This window comes from Dipteris shenzhenensis, unplaced genomic scaffold, assembly GCF_047967505.1.
Source record: "Dipteris shenzhenensis isolate YYH24624 ecotype China unplaced genomic scaffold, Dip_SZ_1.0 scaf0215, whole genome shotgun sequence".
NCBI lineage: Eukaryota > Viridiplantae > Streptophyta > Polypodiopsida > Gleicheniales > Dipteridaceae > Dipteris > Dipteris shenzhenensis.
Genome location: NW_028239521.1, coordinates 1 through 25632, shown reverse-complemented (window position 1 = coordinate 25632; position 25632 = coordinate 1). Strand labels below are relative to the sequence as shown.

The 25632-nt window shown below is 44.7% G+C and overlaps 5 non-coding genes across 5 annotated transcripts; 3 read left to right on the top strand and 2 right to left on the bottom strand.

Moving 5' to 3' along the window:
- The first annotated feature begins 1280 nt into the window (after positions 1 to 1280).
- TRNAS-GGA (transfer RNA serine (anticodon GGA)) lies at positions 1281 to 1367 on the top strand. The gene has a single exon. It is a non-coding gene; the product is annotated as a tRNA-Ser (tRNA).
- A 2591-nt stretch (positions 1368 to 3958) lies between these two features.
- Positions 3959 to 4031, top strand: TRNAF-GAA (transfer RNA phenylalanine (anticodon GAA)). Its single transcript has one exon. It is a non-coding gene; the product is annotated as a tRNA-Phe (tRNA).
- Positions 4032 to 11745: 7714 nt separating this feature from the next.
- On the top strand, positions 11746 to 11819 carry TRNAR-CCG (transfer RNA arginine (anticodon CCG)). Its single transcript has one exon. It is a non-coding gene; the product is annotated as a tRNA-Arg (tRNA).
- An 8625-nt stretch (positions 11820 to 20444) lies between these two features.
- Positions 20445 to 20518, bottom strand: TRNAW-CCA (transfer RNA tryptophan (anticodon CCA)). Its single transcript has one exon. It is a non-coding gene; the product is annotated as a tRNA-Trp (tRNA).
- A 232-nt stretch (positions 20519 to 20750) lies between these two features.
- TRNAP-UGG (transfer RNA proline (anticodon UGG)) lies at positions 20751 to 20824 on the bottom strand. Its single transcript has one exon. It is a non-coding gene; the product is annotated as a tRNA-Pro (tRNA).
- Positions 20825 to 25632: the final 4808 nt, after the last annotated feature.

The window sequence follows — 25632 nt, the reverse complement described above, 5'->3', positions numbered from 1 at the left end:
TGAATGAGCTCCGCTTCAAAACCGTACTTGAGATTCTCACCTCATACGGCTCCTCCTGCATGATGCATGGAGAGAGACTAGTATTTGGAATAGTCTAGCAATTCCTACTCTAAACCTATGGATGAACGGGGGCTAGTGTCTGTGAAACTACTGGACTAGCCATCCCTTCTGCCAAAAATCTCTTGTTAACATGGTTGTGCCACTCCGACACGTCGACACCAAGAGACTAATGACAATTTCTCTGTTCCCAACGCTTCGAGTTTCATGGGGATCAGCTACTTCGACAATCTCCGATGATTCTAGGGGTATCCAAAATACGAACGGGATGGATGTTCGTTGTCCCAATCATTATTGGTATTCGTCATAGAAACACGACGCGCGGCTGAACCCAACCGTAACGAAGCTTTTGCGTTGTCGATTCCTCCACGTAGTGCCTCTCCCCTATGCCTACCCACGGAGTCCTACAAATAGGTCGGTCCGTAGGTTTCACCTTTTGCTTACTACTACGATTCGCCGGAGATCGAAACTGGAGCATTTGAGGCTGCATCAATCGAGGATACACGACAGAAGGACTTGTTTCCCGTTCGAAACATACCTTCACCAAACGCGGGTCTATCGGAATTTGAATCCCCCAATTAATTAGGAATTAAGGTTAATCGATTTTCCCTCCCCAAATCGCACCATCTCTATAATAAGTAAAAGCTCTCTTCTCCCTATCAGTAGTCGGTATGATTTGTAACAAGATATCCGCCAGAATCGTGGGAGTTCTATCAATAGAATTGTCATTTCTCTGGGATCTAGGCGTAATTGGAATTCCTCTTCGTTCCACTTATTATTGAGTTAATCAGGATGCCGGAAGAACAGATCTCTTTTGCAATACAAGGGGAAGAGGTGCATCCGTCTGGTATCTATGTCCCTCCCCCTCAATCGACTGGGAGGGTGGAGTAACTAATTCCGCACCGAATGAGAGTCGTGTGTGAATGGGGGTATATAGTCTCGCAGCATCCATGAATAATTACTAATGGAGTGATTGCTTTTGATGGGATCTGCATCACCTAATTGAAAATCTCTCATTATGAAATCGACTCGGAACAACTAAAAATCTATCCCAGGGATGGGGTCACCTCCCCTACCTCAATTCCGGGAATTAATCTCATTTCTTAATAACTGATGAGGCTTGCACTCACTTCCAGGAATCACTTTTTCCCGTCTATCATCGAGGATTGAGTTGCTATCCGGTTTCTTAGATTGGTAAGATGTGTAAATAGTACAAAGTTGCAGGAAAGGTGACTGAGTGGTTTAAGGTGTAGCATTGGAAATGCTATGTAGACTCTTGTTTACCGGGGGTTCGAATCCCCCCCTTTCCCCTTTGCATTCCGTCATTGACTCTGTTCCGGCACCCCAAAGAATTGCTAATCCTTTGAATGCTTCCAGTTAGTACTCCCGATTTCAAATAATAATTCCAAGAATCCCCCCCCCCGGGGGGGGGGTATCCGAATTTCAGAATGAGGAATCCCAGACTATTAGATAATTACTTGGGGTTAGGCTTTGCGGGAGTAATACTCAACGACGAGCAATTCATTTATATCCAACCCAGTGGACTCCCGATTTGCGATTCCATTCACTAATCCTGTGGGTCTACTGTCTCCCGACGAGGAAAAAGTTGAATGATCAGGTATTTTGTCTCCCCGAGAAAATTCCATCTCTCTATTTGGTCCATTGCGAGAACCCGGTCGATTTCTCACAATAATAGTATCTTTTGGTTTGCGACGGTAACTCGGTATATCGACTATACGATCGTTCACTAGAATGTGTCTATGATTAACTAATTGCCTAGCTGCAGGAATAGTAGGAGCCATACCTGGACGAGAAACAATATTATCTGGACGCATTTCGAGTAGCTGTAATGGTACTTGACCTGTTGAACCCTTGGCTCTTCTAGCAATACGAACGTATCTAGGCAATTGTCGTTCCGTTGATCCATAATTGAAACGTAATCTCTGTTTGGCTTCCAGACGCACGCAAAATTGAGATACCTTTCTCGAAGCAGATTAATCAATAGCAATTCGTGCTTCTCTCGGATTTGATGTTTTATTTGTAAGCCCGGGTAGATCCTTGAGACGACGTATTATTTTCAGACGGGGTCCTCGATAACGAGACATAAAAACTCCTTCTTTGTAAGCATGGTAAGACCCGGAATGGACCTCTCCGTAATCGAAGTACTGGTACTATTTATAAGTGTCACCCAATTTTGTTGAACATTTGGTATTTGTAATAATCATAACATATGAATGTAGACGAACAAATACTCGAATTCCCATCGACTCTATTGGAAATGGAGGCTTCGACGCGGGGGACAAAGCCGAAGGGAGACACGGTATTGGTGCATCGACTGATACTGGGCAATATTCTGCCGGAATCGAACCGATAACCTCTGCCTTGTGAATGTGGTACTTCCGAATCCAAACCAAGCTTTCCTGGTTCTTTTGAACCCCATGGGATGGAATAGAACCCTCCTAAAGCGACAATGGTGGTTGCGCCCACGGCGCAGTCAGCCGCAAGGGTTATTCAACCACAGAGATGGGTTAGATGAGTCGATAATTCCATCTCCTACCGTATCGTATTGATTTAATTACCCCACCCGTGTATAATTCTTATGGGTACGCGAATACGGAGAAGCAGGGTATGGTCTCGCAGATATATATTCTCTGGGATCGGTGGAGTCCCTTTCTGGAGGAAATTGGGAATAGAAACAGAAAAGGGAAGAGGTTGAGAATTCGGGAATCGGGACGGGGTATATAATTTCCGCTTGACCGGAATCAAGAGACTCGTGAAATATCTCTGGAACAAATGGCATGGAACATGCAAACTCGGATGGCATGCAAAAGGATTTGATGCAATTGCAGATCCATTGCTTCGGTTTGGGACTCAAGGGGGGGGGGGGTATGGCGGAATGGTAGACGCTGCGGACTCGATTGGATTGAGCCTAGGTATGGAAACACACCGAGTGATAGCTTTCAAATTCAGGGAAACCTAGGATTATTTAGTAGGCGATCCTGAGCCAAATCTCATTTCAGAAGCAGGATTCGGATGATGAGATAGGTGCAGAGACTCGACGGAAGCTATTCCGACGAACGATCTATTAATTTCTATTATTCATTAAGCGGATAGATGTTCTCTTTCCATGGATGATTCAATCTAGAATGATCCTATAAGCGGCGAGGATCCTCTCCCAGTGCATACTCAACATCCGCACCGAGGATTGTATCAAAATCTCGAGAATCTCGGGTATTGGTGGGATCTACTCGATTATCCCCGAATCCCATCTTCTCCTGATTTCCTCTTTGTGTATGTATACTCCGTATTCGGATGAATATGGTTCGATGAATAACCATTAGTAACAGACCTTCGCGGATAGAGATGGAGTCCAACTCTACGCCGTTGATGGAAACAGCAATGCAAATTGTGGTAGAAAGAAAATCCGTTGGTCTTTGTAGGACCGTGAGGGTTCGAGTCCCTACATCCCCAGTAGAACGGGATGAAACATATTATCCAAATTGCGTAGGAGTTGTGGGAAGCATCTACCCCATGAAACAGAGAAATCCCTCCCCGTCTATTCTGGTGGATGGGATTCTTCGACCCATCAAGCGGACGAAGGGTATCGAGATACATCTCCCGAATACGTATTGATTTCCTCCACCTAAACGAGAGGGGATCCATGCTCCCGATTCATAGCTCAATCGAATCGGATTGATGTCTCGTCCCCAGCTCGAGAATATTTTTGAGTGGTTTGCGACTGAACCATTCGGCAAATCCAATGGATTGTCTGAATGGTTCGCCTGCAAGGTATAAAAAAAAAAATGGATTCGTGAGGATAGTTACTTCGATTGGACGGATAGGTAAGGGAAAGAATCAATCCACGCTGGGATATTTGTTTGGGATTATCGCGGAATCACTGGCCGGGATAGCTCAGTAGGTAGAGCAGAGGACTGAAAATCCTCGTGTCACCAGTTCAAGTCTGGTTCCTGGCATACCGATGGGAAATAATTTGATCTGATGGCTGCGGGCGAAAACCGCACTTGGAAATAGGAGAATCCAAAAAAAAAATATGGATTGCTTATTGGTCTACTGGTCGGGGTATGTATCTATACCCACACCTACATACGCTTGAACGTGCATATGTAGGTGCGGATTTCGATGCAGATACGTGGATGCGATTGATCGTACGAGAAACAAGTGTCTCAAATAAGGTAGACCAGCCTCACCTGCCGCACAAGATTAAATAGAATGATACAGAATTGGCTAGTGGGAGGATGGCTTTCAATTTTGCCTCCGTCCCAATTCGATAAGCATCCTGTAGCTCATAAAAGTCGGGTACGACATAATCCTTACGTAAAGGCCATCCCAGCCGGCTCCCAGGCATTAAGATACGTTGTAGGTGCGGATGACTCTCATAAGTGATTCCTAACATATCATAGGATTCCCGTTCCTGGAAATTGGAACTTTTCCAAACCCAACAAACGGATGGAATCCTGGGGTCTTTTCTCGGAACGAAGACTTTTGTACATACTTCTTCAGGTTGATCTGCATCGTCTCGCACCTCCGTCAGATGATACACACTAGCTAGGGATCCTCCTGGTGCTGCATCATAGGCACATTGGGAACGGGGATAATTGAAACCGCACGCATATGAAGCAACAGCTATAGAAGGCCAATCCCCTGCTTTGACCTGTGGGATCTCGACACCCCGGTAATCAGAACCTAAAGGTCTGTGGGCTAAACTATGTCTAGTCGACCAAGCGGGTAATCGACCCCGCATCTCGATGTTGGAATCGCCGTTGTTATTGATAATACTCATATTAGCTAACGTTCTATATCTCTGTGGAATATCTTCACCCGCCCGCCTCTGATACGGATTCTTCATGCATACTTTCGAATCCACTCAATCCCTTCGAGAGGATATTTGATAGGGATTTCGAAGACTGATTTGCGATTCGTTGATTGTATTCACCGGTATAGGTATTGGGTACGAAAAAAAGTCGGTGATTCAGACTAAAATATCTCTTCCGGGTTCGACAAGAAGTTCGATCCCTATAGTTTTCCTGAGCAATTCTTTTGCGGGGTTTTGTCACAGCATCAATAATAGCTTCGGGCTTGGGCGGACGACCCGGCAAATAAATGTCCACAGGAATCAATTTATCCACTCCGCGAACGGTGCTGTAAGAATCCGTACTAAACATGCCTCCCGTAATGGTACATGCCCCCATAGCAATTACATACTTTGGTTCGGGCATTTGTTCATAGAGTCTCACTAGAGACGGAGCCATCTTCATGGTGATAGTACCCGCCGTTATTATGGGATCAGCTTGTCTGGGGCTGGATCTTGGTACTAGACCGTACCGGTCGAAGTCGAAGCGTGAACCAATTAATGAGGCGAATTCAATGGAGCAGCAGCTAGTACCGTAAAGGAGTGGCCACAAACTGGAAAGTCGAGACCAATTGGAGAGATCATTCAAGTTAGTCAAAATAATCGAGTTTGATGTGTCTTGATCGGGGGAGAAGGACTCCACGGAGTTAATTAGTGGATTCCCCCCACGGGAGTCGACTCCGTTCCTCTTACCCGAATAGTTAGAAATTAGGACCATTCCAATGCTCCTTTTCACCATGCATAAATCGAACCGACAATTAATATGGATATGGGGATAGACACTTCAGTAAAAGCAAATAGACCCAATTCCCTGAAACTCATAGCCCGGGGATAGGGAGAGACCGTCTCGACGTCGGGAATAACGAATACCGGGGCAAACATATAATAACGGATCTGGAATTGGATCCAAGCCCCTCCCTTTGGTTCCATACCTGATTCATAGCTTGTTAGTTTTTCAGGCCCCTCGCGGATGGGTGCGACGGATCTGGAAACCGAAAAGGCTGTATAGGGAATAAGGATGGATACTAGTAGGAGGATCCGGAAGGAATCGTGTTTAGGAAGCAAAAACATTTACATACTCCTCCTGCTTCGGTATTTATCTTCTCACCCCACCGTGTGGGTGTAACATCTTTATGATAAGTGAAGGGGGGGGGGGTTGCTGACTCCTCGATCGTTCGATCGGGGATGAGATGCCAGACGTGGCTCACGGACATCTCATCCCAGAATGGAATCGGGATGTACACCCCCCCAGTGATGAGCCAATCGTCCCTCCGATCCAGTCCTCGGAAGATGCTGGATACCAAATGGACTTGCGAGAAGATTATTAGAAACGGGACTCCCCATCCGGAAATGAGCTCTTGGCTGGAATCCGTGAGATGAGTCAAATTGCCGGAAGAACCGGATGGGGACTATATTCTACTAAGTAGGTAGTGGGGTATGGTATGTACCTCCCTACCGAATCGATGCATAAGATTGATTTATACGGATTATCTATTATGGAAAGCAATCCGTCAATTTAGATTCTTATCTGAATTTTCTCCGATTGACCATCATTGAGGAACTTATTAATGAATAATTCCTTCTCCTTCCTGATCTTCATCCCTATCCCCTGATCGAAACGGAAGTAGTGACCCTACGATCTATATAGTTCATGCGAGTCGCGTTGAATCTGGGTAATTCTCAATTAGTTCCGCTGCGATGGGCGAGACCGGCTTATCATTAAAGATTAGGGCTATACGGATTCGAACCGTAAACATTCTCGGTAATGCAGATCGGAATATATAAATTCTTGAACTGCTTCACGAACCCAACATGCTTCTTTCGTGGCATTGGGCTCCCTCATCAACTAGTCTTCCACCGGATGGGAGGAAGAAGCCATTGTTGATGCACCATCCTTTGCTTCATTATAAATAACAAAGAAATGGTTCCGTGTGCTCGAAGAACTCGTTCCCTCCGAAGCAATCCCGAAGTCTCTCGAGAAGATTCTTAGTGTTGACACAGGTTTGCATCCCGTAGACACAAATCCACTTAATTCTAAGTGTCTCGATCGCCTAGGAAGGAGATACGATACCCTCATACACCTCAAGGTTCGTAGGACGAAGAAGAGATCTTGTTGAGGTCCTCGCATTGCCCCCACCACCCTTAGCATTAGACGTATCATCTACTGACCATATCAACCCACCGAAATCGATCCTTTTTCCGATCGATTCTTCGTCATGCTACTGTTCTTCCACATCTCCCAATAGGGTAAGACATAAGTAACTTACGCGGTATATTCCGCGTAGATCGGTTGAATAGCGACGAACCCTTCCCGAGAAGCATCGGCGCACGTGTAAACGAGGTGCTCTACCGTTGAGCTATAGCCCTGTGGCTACATTAGTATAATGCATCGGATGATCCCTGTCAAGCTGGTAACCAACCGAGAAGGAGGCGAGACTCATCTTTTGCCGTTAAAATCAAATATTTATTGATGTTCTAATTGTTTGAAATTCTCTCCCTGGGTCGGTATAATAGAGTACTACAAGCAATAGAAGCCTACTTAACTCAGTGGTTGGAGTGTCGCTTTCATACGGCGAGAGTCATTGGTTCGAATCCAATAGTAGGTAAAACTCATTAGGTACCACAATACTTGAAATGATACCTAATAAGTTCTACAAATATTTGGGATGGATACGAAGTATTACGGGACTAACAAATCATTGTGTGTCCCATCATGCTTTTCCCGTCGTTTCTCACAGGCGCAACTAAAAGTGGGAATGATTGAGTAGTATTTGAAGCCTCTAATCTCGCCTTAGCTCTTTTAAATGCTAGATTAGCTTCAATAGCTTTCCTTCTGCCTTCGGCTTGAGCTGCGTCAGCTTGAGCTGTCTGAAGAGCTTCCCGAGCCTCCTCAGGATCAATTTCGGTAGCTCGTTCTGCTTCGTTGACTGATGTTGTTACCTGATTACTGTCTACCATGGCGAAACCACCCATCAACGCCATTGCGGACCACTGTCCATCGTGACGTACCTTCGGGACTCCCATATCCAAAGCTGTAAGAAGTGGAGCGTGATTGGGCAATACACCAATCTGGCCACTACTCGTAGATGGGACGATTTCTCGAACCTCAGAATTCCAAACAGTTCGATTAGGAGCCATTACACGAAGATTCAGTACCATCCCTTTCATTGACCCTCCACTTGTAAGGTTGCAGCCTTCGTGGTGGCTTCATCGATGTTGCCAACCAGATGAAAAGCTTGTTCAGGGAGATTATCCAATTCTCCAGGAAGAATCATTTGAAATCCCTTAGTGGTTTCTGTTAAACTAACATATTTCCCTGGCGAACCAGTAAATACTTCTGCTACGAGGAAGGGTTGTGATAAGAAACGTTCTATCTTCCGAGCCCGAGCTACCGTTAGACGGTCCTCTTCTGACGATTCATCCAGTCCGGGAATAGCTATAATATCTTGCAATTCCTTATAACGCTGTAAAGTCTGTTTAACCCCTTGTGCGGTTTCGTAATGCTCTTCACCCACAATCCAGGGTTGTAACATGGTTGAAGTCGAATCCAAGGGATCTACAGCCGGATAAATACCTTTAGCTGCTAGTCCTCTCGAAAGCACAGTGGTAGCATCTGGGTGTGCAAATGTTGTAGCAGGAGCTGGGTCAGTCGAATCATCTGCAGGTACATAAACAGCTTGAATAGAAGTTATCGATCCTTCCTTGGTAGAAGTAATTCTCTCTTGTGGGGATCCCGTTTCTGTACTAAGAGTTGGTTGATGACCCACGGCGGAAGGCATTCTACCCAATAAAGCAGAAACTTCTGATCCTGCTTGGACAAAACGAAATATGTTGTCGATAGATAAAAGGACATCTTGCTTGTTCACATCTCGGAAATATTCAGCCATTGTCAGAGCAGTTGAACCAACTCTCATACGAGCTCCTGGTGGTTCATTCATCTGACCATGAACTGGAGCCACCTTCGATTCTGATATATCTTGTTCATTAATAACTTTCGATTCCTTCGTTTCCATGTAAAGATCATTACCCTCACGGGTGCGTTCCCCCACCCCACCAAATACAGATACACCTCCGTGAGCCTTGGCGATGTTGTTAATTGATTCCGTGATAGGAACCGTTTTTCCCACTCCAGCTCCTCCAAATGATCCAATCTTTCCTCCTCGACGATAGGGAGCCAAAAGATCCGCGACTTTAATCCCCGTCTCAAATATAGATAATTTAGTATCCAACTGCGTAAATGCCGGAGCGGATCTATGAATGGGGGACGTCGTACCAATATCTACGGGACCCAAGTCATCGACGGGTTCACCAGGGACATTAGAGATTCAACCAGGAGTAATTTCACCAACAGGAACACTGAGAGGAGCTCCTGTATCGACGACGCCCTACCTCTCATCAGACCATCTGTAGCACTCATAGCTACGGCTCTGACTTCATTATTACCCGGTAATTGTTGCACCTCACGAGTAACATTAATCTCTTGACCCGCCGGGTTTTTCCCCTTAACCATCGAAGAGTTGTAGATATTGGGCATTTTACCTGGAGGGAAAGACACATCCGATACTGGTCCAATGATCTGGGTAATATATCCCACATTTCTCTCCACTGATTTAGAAATTCCAAAAGCAGAAGAACTGGTTTTCGTAACTGTTTTGGTGTATTATCTTCATTTGATTGTCGAATTGGCAGAACCATCTGGCATTTCATTGCTAATTGGTTGATGGTGGGGAGTTACTAGTTCCACACCCTTCTCCCCCTTTTTCAAACATATCATTTGCTTCCTCGGAAGTCGATTCCGATCCATCCAGATGGGTGACAGGTACTGTAGGATTTGATTTCCTCCTCTCCACATATGGGTCGGAGGCAAAAGAGCGCGATACCCACGAGTTGGTCCATCTAGTTAGATGTGATTGCTACATCTCATTCGTCGAATCCCCTTTTTTCCCCCGTCTATTCGCAAAGCGAACCAGATATCGAATTCAATCCCCTTTTTTGCTTCTACTGACCAGTCTAACCACGAAAAGATTCCCGAGTCAATGTATCGAGATGTATTACGATCTAATTCTTCAAGCAATTTCCGTGCGAAACAACCAGAGTCAGTTGCATTACATGTGGGACGTATTATAAAATACTAATGTCCCATGCTTGAGGTAGAGTTTCGACAAACGTCTCGAGTCGAATCTATCAGGACCTATTCCACGCTTCACGTTGAATTCTTCCATCTATGTCGAGCAGATCTCATCCTTGCAGGATTTACTAATTGAATTGTAAGGAGGGACTCATGTCACCACAAACAGAGACTAAAACAGGTATTGGGTTCAAAGCTGGTGTTAAAGATTATCGACTAACTTACTATACTCCCGATTATGAGACCAAAGATACTGACATCTTGGCAGCCTTCCGGATGACTCCGCAACCCGGGGTACCGCCTGAGGAAGCTGGAGCTGCAGTAGCTGCAGAATCTTCCACAGGTACGTGGACCACTGTGTGGACGGATGGACTGACTAGTCTCGATCGTTACAAGGGTCGATGCTACGACATCGAACCCGTTGCTGGGGAAGAGAATCAATATATCGCATATGTAGCTTATCCTTTGGATCTATTTGAAGAGGGTTCCGTCACCAATATGTTCACTTCCATTGTAGGTAACGTATTTGGATTTAAAGCCCCACGAGCTCTACGTTTGGAGGATCTGAGAATTCCTCCTGCTTATTCCAAGACTTTCATTGGGCCGCCTCACGGTATCCAAGTCGAAAGGGATAAACTGAACAAATATGGTCGTCCCTTGCTGGGATGTACAATCAAGCCAAAATTGGGCTTATCTGCTAAAAACTATGGCAGGGCTGTTTACGAATGTCTCCGTGGCGGACTTGATTTTACGAAGGATGATGAGAACGTAAATTCTCAACCATTCATGCGTTGGAGGGACCGGTTCCTGTTTGTGGCAGAAGCTCTTTTCAAGGCTCAGGCCGAAACGGGCGAAATAAAAGGACATTATCTAAATGCCACTGCGGGTACGTGTGAGGAAATGATGAAAAGAGCAGTCTTTGCTAGAGAATCGGGAGCACCCATCGTCATGCATGATTATTTGACGGGAGGCTTCACTGCAAATACTAGCTTGGCCTTTTATTGTCGAGATAATGGGCTACTGCTTCATATCCACCGCGCGATGCATGCTGTTATCGATAGACAGAGAAATCACGGTATCCATTTTCGTGTCCTAGCCAAAGCATTGCGTATGTCCGGCGGGGATCATATCCACGCCGGGACCGTAGTGGGTAAACTGGAGGGAGAACGAGAAGTCACACTGGGTTTCGTCGATTTGCTACGCGACGATTATATCGAGAAAGACCGAAGCCGTGGTATATATTTCACTCAGGATTGGGTATCCATGCCAGGTGTATTTCCCGTAGCCTCGGGAGGTATCCATGTCTGGCATATGCCCGCTCTAACTGAAATCTTCGGAGATGATTCTGTCTCACAGTTCGGCGGAGGAACCTTGGGACACCCCTGGGGAAACGCACCAGGCGCCGTAGCTAATCGAGTTGCATTGGAGGCTTGTGTACAAGCTCGTAATGAGGGACGTGATCTTGCTCGTGAAGGTAACGAGATTATCCGCGAAGCTAGTAAGTGGAGTCCCGAATTGGCTGCTGCTTGCGAGGTATGGAAACAGATCAAATTTGAATTCGACACAATTGATACATTGTAATTTCCGTAACTATTCGGGAATCTCATTCATTCGGTAGGATTCGTGGGGCGAACAGGGAGTATAGGGAGAAGGAACATTCCCCTCCATACTCCCGATATGCCACGGATCGGAGTTGGTAGCTCAGCGGATGAGAGCACATGGTTCCGATCCATGGGGACGGGGGTTCGAATCCCCCCCAATTTGCATAGGAGAGGTGGAATACGAGCTGCAGAGACTCGAGTAGTAAGGAAATGATTCAGTGCCTCTCAGTACACGACACAACTATTTCCACGAAGTGTTATTGGATAATTATTTGTGGGGTTCTAACATATGATTGATCAAATAGATGATCAGTCAATTGCCAATTAGTTATCGGATTCGGAGTCAGTCTCGATTCGACGCCTATTCCGAACAGACGCTGATCCTGATAGTTCAGAAATGATTTCTCCATCTCTGTGTCTATCTCATTGATGAAATGAAATCTAATAGAATCGACTGTTTTTACCTCCGAAGCGAAGGAGAAGAAATGAATGAGGAAATTCCTATGTCTGTGAGAAATCGGTTCGAAGATAAACGCGAATTTGGTGGATTGATCGGGGCTTTCCTCGAAAAAGCCACAAAGGGTTACGTTTTGAGTGAGAGAGGAAGGAATAGAGACATAAGCATTGATACCGACAGGGGGTTGTGGACTCGGTGTGACAACTGCGGTAACATGCTTTACGTGAGATTCCCAAAACAAAATAAAAATATTTGTGAGGAGTGCGGCTATCACCCCCCAATGACTAGTACAGAAAGAATCGAACTTCCGATCGATCGTGACACTTGGATTCCCATGGATGAAGACATGACTGCATAAGATGTTCCAGGTTTCTCTGACGGGGATTCTCATGGAAGTCGCATCATCAACTCCCAGAAACGAACGGGTTTAACTGATGCTGTTCAGACAGGGGTGGGATGTCTAAACGGGACACCTATTGCGCTTGGTGTTACGGACTTTCAATCCACGGGGGGAAGTATGGGTTCTGTGGTAGGTGAAAAGATTACCCGCTCAATCGAATGTGCCACGGATCAATCCCTTCCACTAGTTATTATCTGTGCTTCCGGCGGAGCACGTACGCAAGAAGGGACGTTGAGTCTGATGCAGATGGCTAAGATTCCTCCCGTCCCACAAATACATCAGGTTCAGAAGGGATTATTATATATATCGGTTCCTACCTATCCAACTACGGGTGGTGTTACTGCTAGTTCTGGTACGTTAGGGGACGTAATTATTGCTGAGTCCAAAGCATACATAGCATTTGCTGGGAAAAGGGTGATTGAACAAACACTGCGTCAGAAGATACCCGATGGCTTTCAAGTAGCTGAATCTTTATTTGATCATGGATCACCCGATTCAATTGTTCCACGTAATCCTCTAAAAGGTGTTCCGAGTGAGATATCTGAGCTTTATTCTTCAGCTCCTTGTAAAAGGAATTGAACCTCCTTTCCCCCCATTCGGTTAAACCCCCGTTTCTATCACTCTCCCTCCTTCTCATTAATCAAGTTAGGAATTATCAATTCGGGGTTGTCCTACTAATCTCTCTACCTCTCCAATGAGAGGAATTTATTCAGCGAACCGTCGTAACAATACTTTTCTATCCTTCTCTGATATCACGCCATGCAAATTATGCCACAATGCAATTATACCTCAGTAAGAAATCGAGATTAACCATCGGTATAATTTCGGACTCTGCTGTGCGCCTGATTCGACGAAGTAGACACCGCGGATGTCTGCAGATTCATTGAGTCAGTTGATCGGAGCTGGAATCAGATACCTTACCGGAAACAATATGGATTTCGTAGCAATTTCCGAGTAACTGTCTCGATATATCGAATGTATAAAAACTTCCTTTCTACGTGAGATAAGGAGACTATTATTAGACATTGGGGGATAAAAGATAAAAATAACAATATAATGTCATTATAGATACATCTATCTGTGTCATATCTTTCTTACTTGAGGTGATTCCATTACGACAGCGTCCTATTTACCTTCCATTTCTGTACCCCTAGTAGGTTCGGTCTTTCCGGCAATTACAATGATATCTCTGTTTATTTATATAGAACGGGACGAAATTCTACAATTTCTTGTTCTGTACACTATCTCACGGAAATTGTTCCATAGGATCGATCAATTACGACTACTACTCTTGCTTTTGATTCGGTCGGATATATTCTTTCCACATAGCTTCACCGGCGGTTATTTTATTTGAGCACTTGTTTTAGCACTTGGGAATCTTTAACGTCATCTCAATCTATATCTCACTTTCCCCTTATGGATAAGTGAGACGTGGATCGTTCCATCGTTGCTAAGACATATAGATCTTAGCGACCCCCACCTACGCACCAAAACAGTGGAAAATGTTCTAAACTTCTCGGAAACAGAATCCCTTCCAAGAATCCTTTTCAAAATGAAGTGATGTCGAAGCATCGGCTGTATCTGTATCTGCATCTATTCGGGGAGGGGGGGGGGGGGTAGGGTAGAGGTGGGACCAATAACAATATAAGCGGCTGATTCATTCCAACAAGGCAATTTCTGGAGGGAGTATTAATGAATCGTCAATCCGAATGGTTTCGAGTAGATTCTCCAAGAGGTTCTCGTAGATTCAGTAATTTGTGTTGGGCCCGTATCCCGGTTCGTGGCGCAATGGGTTTTCCGGCGGTTGGAATCTCTAGTTATATTGGTGAAGATTTAATCCCCACACTTCCATCTGGACAGATTGTTTTCATTCCACAAGGTATTGTGATGTGTTTCTATGGTATCGCGGGTCTCTTCCCTGGATTTTATCCGTGGCGTACGATATTTCGGGATGTGGGTAGCGGCTACAATTCATTTGATAAATGAGAAGGAATCTTCCCCATTTCTCGCTGGGGTTTCCCCGGGGGAAACCGTCGTATTTGTATCCAATTTGCAATGAGAGATATACAAGCAGTTAAATTGGAAATTCGAGGAGGTTTCTATCCTCGTCGAGTCCTTTACTTGAAGATGAGGGGTCGGCAAGACATTCCCCTAACCCGGATTGGTGAGGATTCGGCGTCGGGAGAAACAGAAGAAAAAGCTGCTGAACTTGCTCGTTTTTCACGTGTATCAATCGAGGGATTCTAATATTTCGACCGATCCGGAGGTTCCTAGAAGAAGCGAATGAGATGAGGGAAGGAAATTAGGATGGTATAGTGACGATTAGAGAAGGGAATTAGAAAAGAGGATTCGATTACGGGGATTCATCCACTTAGTAATTTACTTCGTGAATTCCCCTCCTCACCATATAAATAATATATGAAATCATACTGTTGGAGACTCCTCCGGTGGTTCTACAATACCCCACGTCGCTCCCCGGATAGAGCTTACGAAGCTAGTAAGCGACTACAATCCGTAAGAGAAGACTCTTCCTATTATCTAGAAACAATATCATCTACGGAAGATTCGTCACAGGCTGCGGTAGCTCATACGGATGCAGAACCTAGTAAATCTCTATCTACTATATATCGGAGTCTTTTAGAATGTAGGATCAGCATATCTGTATCGAAGATTCGGAATAGTCTTAAGTTCTTTATCAGGAGGAAGCAACGCCAGTTGCTCCTGATCGGGAATTATCCTCCTACCTCCCGTGGGAAAGAAATATCGACAGAGGAAAGGTCCCGTGATGCATCTCCATCTCACCCCCCAGTTGCTCTGCCTCTTCAATCAGCGCCTCCACTGGTTCGTCTAGATCCCTGCAGGGTGGGGAGGAAACCAAACATAATTGGTGATTTATCGCAAAATCCACCAGGGGATAATCCTTTGGCTCCTGCGGGTAAATATGTGTCAAGAGAATCGAGTAAGACGGAACAAATGAATAGGAAATTGGCTCGGATCGAAGCAACTCCAAATGATCCTGATTCCTGGACACGGCACCGTCCCACAACTTCTCCGTCACTCCAAATAAATGATAACTCAAATGATAAATTTTCTGTCCGCAAATCAGTGGATTCCCCCAGTAGTACAACGGCTTATGAGTCTATAAGTCTGATGCCACGGTCCATAACTCGTACTTCATCAAGGTTCAACACAGAGTTGACGGGTCAATCGAGTTCATTAGTACTTAACGATTCTGAATTGGCTAAATATCAAGCAGTAGCTCCTATTCAATATATCGGATGTCTATTACTTCTCCCTTCCGCGATTCCAATTGTCTTGAAGAATTGGTTTCTAGAACCTCGGATCAGAAATTGGTGGAATACCTTCCAGTCACAAATATTTATTAATTCTTTCCGGGAAGAGGTAGCTCTCAAACGACTTCAGGAGATAGAAGGCTTACTCCGGTTGGGTGAAACAATGAGAGGCTCTGTATATACCTAATTACAAGACTACGGCACAGATGTGTATGACAAAACTATTCAATTGGTGGTAATATGTAACGAGGGAAACACCCAGATAATCTCGCACCTAGTAACCGACGTAATTAGCATTGCCACCTCGATCTGCTTGTTCGTAGTAGGTAAAGAAAGACTCGCAGTTTCAAATTCCTGGATTCGGGAGTTATTCTATAGCTTAAATGATACGACGAAAGCGTTCTCTACTCCACCATTAACGGATTTATGTATTGGATTTCACTCCCCCCACGGTTGGGAAATAGTTGTAGATTCTCTCCTGGAACATCTGGGATTCGCTCACAACAAATATGTAATCTCTTGTTTCGTCTCAACCTTCCCGGTTATTTCAGACACAGTCTCCAAATATCGGATTCCTCGCCATTTGAGTCGTATATCTCCTTCAATCGTAGCGACTTATCACACAATGAATGAATGATAATCACTCCACCGAGTATCTGCCAGTTGCATCCAACGGAGTAGACTCACTTCTCGTAGGAATTGGATTTTATTATCCTCTTCTGGTATTGGGTAGTGGGAGGATAAAAATTTGCAATTCCCGCAATCGTCGGGATATCAGAATACTCCAAAAGAGGGGAGTAATATTTTACCTATGATGTCAAGAAACAATCTATTTGTGAGAAACCCTAATACTAATAATCGAACTATGCGAAAGAGAAGTAGTAAGGACTGGATGGCGAAGTGGTTGACCCTGTCATTTCCAATGTTGATCACTCTGGATGGAATGAATCGTCCATCCGTATCAAATGCATATCCGATTTTTGCGCAATAGAATTACGAGGATCCACGAGAAGCAACTGGACGTATTGTATGTGCTAATCGTCACTTGGCTAAGAAACCCGTGGATATTGAGGTTCCGCAATCTGTTCTTCCCAATACTGTGTCCGAAGCAGTTGTTAAGATTCCTTATGATATGTAGATAAAATAAGTACTTGCAAATGGTAAAAAGGGAGGATTGAATGTAGGCGCCGTACCGATCCCACCCGAAGGGTTTGAATTGGCTCCTTCTGATCGTCTTCCAACCGAAGCGAGGGAGAAATTAAGTAAACTTTCGTTCCAGAGCTATCGCCCCGATAGAAAGAACATGATAGTAATAGGTCCGGTTCCGGGTAAGCTATATAGTGAAATCGTATTTCCGATTCTCTCACCGGATCCTGCCGTTGATAAAGAGGTACACTTTTTAAAATACCCCCTATATGTTGGAGGGAATAGGGGAAGGGGACAGATCTATCCCGATGGAAGTAAAAGCAATAATACGGTTTACAACGCTTCGGCGACGGGAAGGATAACTAGAATAACACGTAGGGAGAGGGGGGTGGATACGAAATCACTACCCAAGAGACATCGGGGGGTCGTGAAGTAGTTGATACTGTACCTCCCGGTCCCGAACTTATCGTTTCGGAGGGTGAATATATTAAAGCTGATTAACCATCGACCAATAACCCTAACGTGGGTGGATTCGGTCAAGCAGAGGCAGAGATTGTACTTCAGGATCCATTACGTGTTCAAGGTCTTCTACTTTTTCTTGCATCGGTTACTCTGGCCCAGATATTCCCAGTGTCAAAGAAGAAGCAGTTCGAGAAAGTCCAATTGGCGGAGATGAATTTCTGAGTCCATACTTTTCGGATGTGAACCATCCGGAAAGGGTTGGTAATTGACTGTAAATCCGACGAGTCAAAGACAAATTCTGGATTTCTACCTCTTCTATACGTCTAAACGAAGCGATAAGTACAACTCTTGTGGTATCATTTGGAGCCGGTTGAGTCCAGTTAGCAGTAAGAATAACTGGAATTCTTCAAAAACATATTCGGTGATGAAACCAAGTTTTCAATAATAGTCTCCCCGACAGGTATCAGAAAATATATCCAATTTTGCTAACTATTTTTTCTATTCCGATATCGGTGGTGGCGGGTGAGCCACCGCCACCGTGTACTCCCCCCAATTTACTATGAGGAAATCGACCTGGAATTGGATTTAAACCTCAGGTCGAGTCCTTCCTTCTTCCTCCCGAGTCCAGAGATTTAATGTGATATGATTCCCCCCATCCCTCGATCTCTCGAAGAATCAGACGAGTGACTCGTGGGTTGGTTTGTTATCAAAAGCATATGCACCCTCCCAATCCCGGTAGGAATCTGTCCCATACTTATCAAATGATTGCAATAATTACCGCCCCTTCATCCAATTGCGATCGATTCTTCGGGAGAGAATCGATCGAATAACCTACTCACCCGAGTACGGTACCAGAATTTGACTCTGCTGAGGCGGAGTAGCATATACAGCTGGGGGGTTGTCGCACCCGGAGCAGTAGAACAGACTCCGGAAGAGGGGGTTGACCCGTTTCCGGACCTATGAACCCCCGGGATCCGGCACATCTTTTCACCTGCGAGTAGGAAGAATTTCCCAATGCTTATTCATTCTCAGAGGGATGATCCCAATCCCGAATAGGCTCCATGAAAGAATATTCCCAGTAGACCTATCACGAGTATACCAGCTACGGTACCTATAAGCCACAGAGGAATCCTTCCAGTGGTATTGGCCATTTGTCCCACCCCCCTCCCTTTTTGATTTCATTATTTAGTCACGACTCGAGACACGAACAGTCACAAATAAATCAGGTCTTAGTTTTTCCCAATTGGGGTTATCAAATCTCTTCAGTTTCTAATTGAAGAAGTAGTTGGAAAATGAGACGGCAAGTACGAAGATCAATAAGAGTCCCCGATAAAGGCTTGTACGATTCAATTCCACACTCTGTTTATTCGGGTTCGGTTGCGTCGTGGATTTATAGCTTATATAGGGATTATCGCTGAATGAATTGCATTGCCGATATAGAGCCTGGAAAAAAAACTGTAGGTACAGCTAGTCCGTGGACGGCTAGCCACCTAACGGTGAAAATCGGATAAGTTCTATCTGGAGTCGTTGGTACCTCCTGAGATCTAGTAAATGCATCAGCTTGTTCCAGCGAATCGAAGCGGCCAGTTACTAAAGGAACTTCTTGTCGGCTCTCCGTAAAATATTCATTTGGGCGGGGACTTCCAGAAACGTCGTAAGCCAAACCTGTACTGACGAATAACCAACCTGCAATAGACGGAGAAGGTATAGTAATGCTATGGATGACCCAGTATCGAATACTAGTAATAATGTCAGCAGAAGGACGTTCTCCCGTATTCCCAGACATGTTCAGCTCCGTATATCCCTGCGGGATTAAGGAGGATTGCTTGCCGAGAGGTGTGAGTACCAGTAGATGGAGAATCTACCGGTATACCTGAGCGATCCCCGTTAAGTTGTCATTATTATACCGAGGGTATACCCGAAACATACTGGATTAGTATAGCTAGCCCCCCCTCGAAGCAGCAATATTCCTCTTATTTCGCCGGATAAATAAACGAGTTGTAAATAAACCGAGCGGAGAAACCGTAATTCCCCCCCTCCCCCCCGAGTATACAAATCTATCAGTATTTTCTCCGCGTTTTAGGAGAACCTATGGAAAGAATATGATTCTTTTTTTTTCCCCGATTGTTCAATTGGAGGTTCCGATGCTTCCGGTGAGTCTCAACGCGCGTGGTTAACCCACCACGTCTAAGTTTCTTTCGAATGACTTCCGTATCAAATCCTGCCATTAGAACTATAGGATTCTCCATCGAGAACTCGGGGGAACCTGGTCATGTAGGGGTATCTGATACATATAATTGAGATATTAATATCCAATCTTGTCTTGTTCCTCTTTCTGGGAAGATTCGATTCCTCCCACTCATTCAGAGGTTGGAGATATTTCGATGAACTGTCGATCCCATTCCCAGCTTCTGAAACGCGATCTTCTCGTCGGATAAACTGCTCTCATATGTCTACCAAGCTTCGAATCCCCTTTCGATAGTTCCGAGTAACCAATTATTTTTCTACTAACCTATCTGCTAAATCAATTTGGTACTTAAATCTATGCTTACTCCACCGAGTCACTTCGCTTTTCTATCGTCCGCACCAATCTCAACTTCAGTATTATTTGTTGGATTGAATAAGATCCGGCTTATATGATACAAGAGTATCAGCTTAGAAGGAACGAGGAGTGCCCATTAGCACTTACTGATCCGCCGCACTTACCAATCATCTATTACCAATTAATACCTGAATCTTTTTCGGTAAGTATTTGTACTAAATGTATGTGAACCCAAATGGTTGAAGCACTGCTATCCGGAATTGTGTTGGGTTTGATCCCAATAACTCTAGCTGGATTATTTGTAACTGCATATTTGCAATATCGACGTGGCGACCAACTAGATATTCGGTAGAAGACGGAGACTCATTTGCCATATCCTTCTCCCATTCCTAAGATCTCTCTGGTAATCCAGAGGGATCGGGAAATGCAAATTCTTAGTATGTGTGGGTATTGGTCGAACCAGCTGATACCGACTTGAGTCGGAGAAACACGCCCTGTAGGATTTGAACCTACGACATCAGGTTTTGGAGACCTGCGTTCTACCGAACTGAACTAAGGGCGCTCCATTCCCCACGTAAGCCAGTTTCCATTCTAATCAGAATCTGCGGACATCCGGACACGGGAATAGAATCAGACTCTTAATCGGAGTGGTTCTTTCACCGACCAGGAGAGAGGAAGATAAATGGAATGTCTCTTGTGGGGGAATCAGTTGAATAACACAAACAATCTACCCAGATGGATTTCTCTTGTCACCAATTTCTCACCAATATCATTTTGGGATGTACGGGGAACAATAGGGATGACAGGATTTGAACCTGCGACATTTTGTACCCAAAACAAATGCGCTACCAAACTGCGCTACATCCCTATTGGTCTCGATCTCCGACTGGCATTCTCGGTATTGAGACGCGTGATCCAAGTAATTATAACTGATAGCCACAGAACTTGACTACCCACTTAAGAAGTAACCATGTCCCGAGAGGATGTCGCCTCCGAATCATTCCCAGACCGGAAGAATCCGATTCCCTTACTGGGGTTGGTCGTGGTAAAAATACTGGAAGAGACACATCATCTTCCTAGTCGATTGAAAAACGAAGGAGAATTCACAATGCAAGATGTAAAAATTTATCTTTCCACGGCCCCCGTGTTGGCTACGATATGGTTTGGGCTGCTAGCCGGTTTACTAATAGAAATAAATCGATTCTTTCCAGATGCCTTGATATTTCCATTTCTCTAGTCGGGGGGAGGCGGGGGTTGAGCAAAACAAAAGTAAGGTGGGAGAAATAGATCGATTTCCGTGAGGGGAGCAGTGAGCGATCCATTCATTACTGGAAATCGATAAATCGGGAATTCTATTAATGATTTATTACTGAGACGGTATCTTCCCATCCACTCCTCCCCCATTTCCTTCACTTATTTCAATGAATCCTATGGCTAAAAGTAGAGATGCGAGAGTAACTATTGCTTTGGAATGCACAAGTTGCACCCGAAAAGGGACTGACGACAAATCTCTAGGTATTTTTCGATATACTACGCGTAAGAATCGTCGCAATACACCTACTTGATTGGAATCGAGGAGATACTGTCCCTGCTGCTACAAACATACCATTCACAAAGAGTCGAAGAAATAAGTGATCTGTTTCTAATCAACTGGAAAATAATCAATAGTTTTCGGAAATGTCATGAAAGGTATCACGAATAAATCTAAGCAGTCTTCGCGTAGACGTTCTCCATCCATCCGATCCGACGAGATTATTGACTACAGAAATATAAGTTTACTCCGTCGATTTGTAAGTGAACAGGGAAGGATTTCACCCAGATGAATGAGTAGGTTGACCCCGAAACAACAGCACTCAATAGCTGTCGCAATCAAAAGAGCTCGTATTTTAGCTTTGCCACCGTTCTCGAATAACGAGAATTAGACCTTGCATTGCTAGCGACTAGACAATTAAGTTCTAGTTTGAAAGATTTGGCATTCAACCGACTACTCGATCCTATTAACCCTAAATGGAGAAATGAATAGGAGTCGGAACCAATACTCCGGGTGGAATATTTGTAGTTTACTACCGTCCGTTCCGCCTCTCCGGGAGACAATATCCGGAGAGGTTTCTTATTTTCAACCAGTAGATTCGTATACTGGTAGTTGTGCAATCTCGGAAAAACAGTGAGTATCTAGGATAGCTATCTATGCAGGTATTTTGCGATTCAGATAAACTCGATTTTCATATAAATTGTGAATCATCCTATTATGAGAAATTCCATTCCCTCGTGCTGCTGCATTGATCCGGGCAATCCGTAAGCGACAAATTTCTCTCTTTCGATTACTCCTATCTCGATAAGCAGAAGCCAATGCTTTCATTTCCTGTTGATTCGCCGTTCTAAATAGCTTTGAATGAGCTCCCCTAAATCCAGATGTAATTTCAGGAATACTTTTGCGACGTTTCCGAGCCACAGATCCGCGTTTTACCCTAGTCGTTGAGTGTTTACCCTCACAAAATATCAAAATTATTCTTTGGGGACTCTGTCTGTCACACTGGTGATACAACCCCCCCCCCCCCCCCCTTCAGTCCCGAATGAATCCCACCTCTCTCATATCATCGGAACCGTCTGGATGCATCCTTCTAGCAAGAAGACGGAATTGCTAAGTGTAGATCTGGTGGCATGCACGGTCGCGGTGGCACACCAAAACTCTCAATTCCCGCACTCCTGATATCCGAATTATTCGGATTAGTAGGATCAGAAATAGTTGAAATAGAATCTGAATCTGGTCACTTAATTCTTTTGAAAGAACAATTCCCGCAAGAGACTTTCCTATCTGACGTAGAAAATAATGATTCCAATGGCTTTTGCTACCTTAACCTTCCCGTCCACAAATCCCCGAGATCAGATGCCTCTTGATAAAGAAGTTGCACCAGAGGGAGTTATGGATTCCAAAGTTTCCGTAGTATCTTCCTCGACAGTTGGGTCCTTCCTATACACCGGAGCCTATGATTTCCCGATGACGGGGGAAATGGAATTACTGTTGGTAAGTCGTATAGTTTCCAATCCCCGGCTCCACTCAAGACTTGAGAGATCAGGTAAAGAGTTTCATCCTAGAAAGACTTATTTGTATAGTAACGGTATTTCACTTCGGTAGTTGGCTGGATGGTTGACCCAAAGCAAAGCTACCGCCATTGCAGGGATTCCAGCAGAGATATGGGAATCGATATCCTCATCCCCACGTCGCTTAGTGATTTTTTTAGTATCACTGATAAGTTGCTTCTCATCTCACACTAAGATGATTGGATTTGCACCAATCAGAACTATGAATTTTCGTCTCTCAGTAAAGGATATAGATGACGGATCTTTGCCTAATTACAGTGAAGGGATCTTGCTGCGACACCGACCCCCCAATATCATTTGGTTTACGATTCAAACGTGTCGCACATACACCCTGGTACATACCCCTCTGCGTTGGGGGCACCCCCGAAGGGCAGGGGATTTTGTTCCAATCTCCATTGGTTGTCTTGCGTTCCTAATAAGTTGTTGATTGGTTGGCATATCCAAAAGATGCAGGGTTTTGGGGTTCGGACTATTCCTAACCATGGAGGACACCTCAATCATTGAGTTGGTAGAATCCTTATCTCCCGGGCAACCTCATATAGAAAATATGGGAGATGGAATAAGTGGTGGAGATAGCGGTGATTCACACAAGTCATAAACCTGGGAGAGGGAGGAATTGGGTGTTGCTCCTCCCCCCCCCCCCCCCCGCAAATCAATATTCGTGAATGACATTTGGTAAATACCCACACCCAAATAGTATCGATTCCTAAAGTACCGGAATGTAGGGATCTCCCCTGTTCATATCGGGAGACTCCTCGTGAGTCCCGGACATTCCCCACCAAGCAGTAGAAGTTACTAAATTAATCTTGAATCTGGAGAGTTTTCTGATGCTACGGGATCTACAATACCATGATTTTCGGCTTCTTTCGCTGACGTAAAAACGTCTCTTTCCATGTCTTCGGAGATCATCCATAAAGGTTTGCCGGTTCTTTATACATGAACCCTAGTAATACAATCACAAGGTTTCGATACTTCTTCTGCTTCCATAATACATTCACCCGCCTGTCCATCATAATGGGAACTCGCAGGTTGATGAATCATAACCCTGATTCAGTATCGTTGCAATTCAATCCGAAGACAACCGTACGGGCAGCTCCTTCTGCATACGGCTCCGTGTCTGACTACCAAATATTTTGCAAGTGGAAGAATCCCAATTCCAGAAATCGGGTGGGGTTCTTATCTCTTATCCAGAGCCAGCTTCTTAGAAATTACATATACCACCCTTTCTTACCAGAAGTACTATGGTGGTTCCGTTGCTTCATCCCTTCCAGCAATCCCAAGGTTTTATATGGATATTCTCTACGGGAGATAGAATCAAGATCCTTCGATTCGGGATAAATTGTAGGGATTCATCCCTCACCCCAGGATTTCTGCGACGCTAGAGTAGATGCACTTACTGGTGGTGAATCCCTACCGAAGAATTTCCTGACTCACTTCACTATCTCGGTGCTTCACTACTTCGGTCCTTGCACACATACCTAGAATTCCACCAAGTTTTAAGTGCCATGCTATTATTACCGCAATCGGGCGGAGGCATAGTTTCGACCCATACAAATCATTGGCGCCAAGCGTGAGGCAGTGCTATACGTTTGGTTATCTCTCCTCCGGTTGAAATGGAAGATCCCATTGAAGCGGCTAATCCCATGCAAATGGTATGTGCATCCGGTACAACAAATTGCGTAGCATCATAAACAGATATTCCTGATAATACTGCCCCACCGGGAAAGTTTGTATACAAATACGTATCCTTGGTTTCGTCCTCCCCATTCAAGTACATCATGATACCAATCGGTTGATTTGCAATCTCGTCATCCACTTGCTGACCCAAAAAAAGAAGCCTCTCTCGATAGAGACGGTTGATCAGGATAGGTCTCCGCGCCCCCTCCTCCGGAACCGTACGAGCATCGTTAGAAGCATACGGCTCCAGTGGTTCCGGTATACCAGCATGGGTCCGGTACGAGAAGGAGCAAAACAGGTTCTACATCCCTTAGGAAGAGATACTTCATGTATCACCGTTAATGAAAACCTCTTTCACCCTCCCAATCTAATCCATTTTCCAGTATTCCATTTATGGTTCAGGTTCGTCTCTTCGGTCTCCCAAACATCTTGAACCATATCTCAATTGGTGGGGGGGGGGGGTACACCCCCCCCTCCCACCAATGTTTTCTTGTTCATAATTGAGTCCCTCTCAAAAGAATCTTTAGGCTCATTTTCTACTTCGGGGAGATATAAATCCGATCATTATTTGTACATGTAGAACAAATAGTTTCATTTCCTCTTTCCCCACTCCATCTTTCAGATCCCGCACCCCACCCCGACTCACTGACTAATTCAAGTCCCATTCAATCTTGTGGTTATCCTTGTCATCATCGACTCGCGGGATTTAGCGACCGAAGCCTGGCGAATCTGTTAGTTCCAACTAGCCATGGATTCCGACGATTGATGGATCTTTTATCGAATCTTTCGTTCCAGTCTCACGCGTTCGACTACCAAAGAATCAGTCTGAGTGAGATAGAGACACATCGCTCGGATGAGAAATGATGGGGAGTAGCTCCATACAACTCGATATGTCTA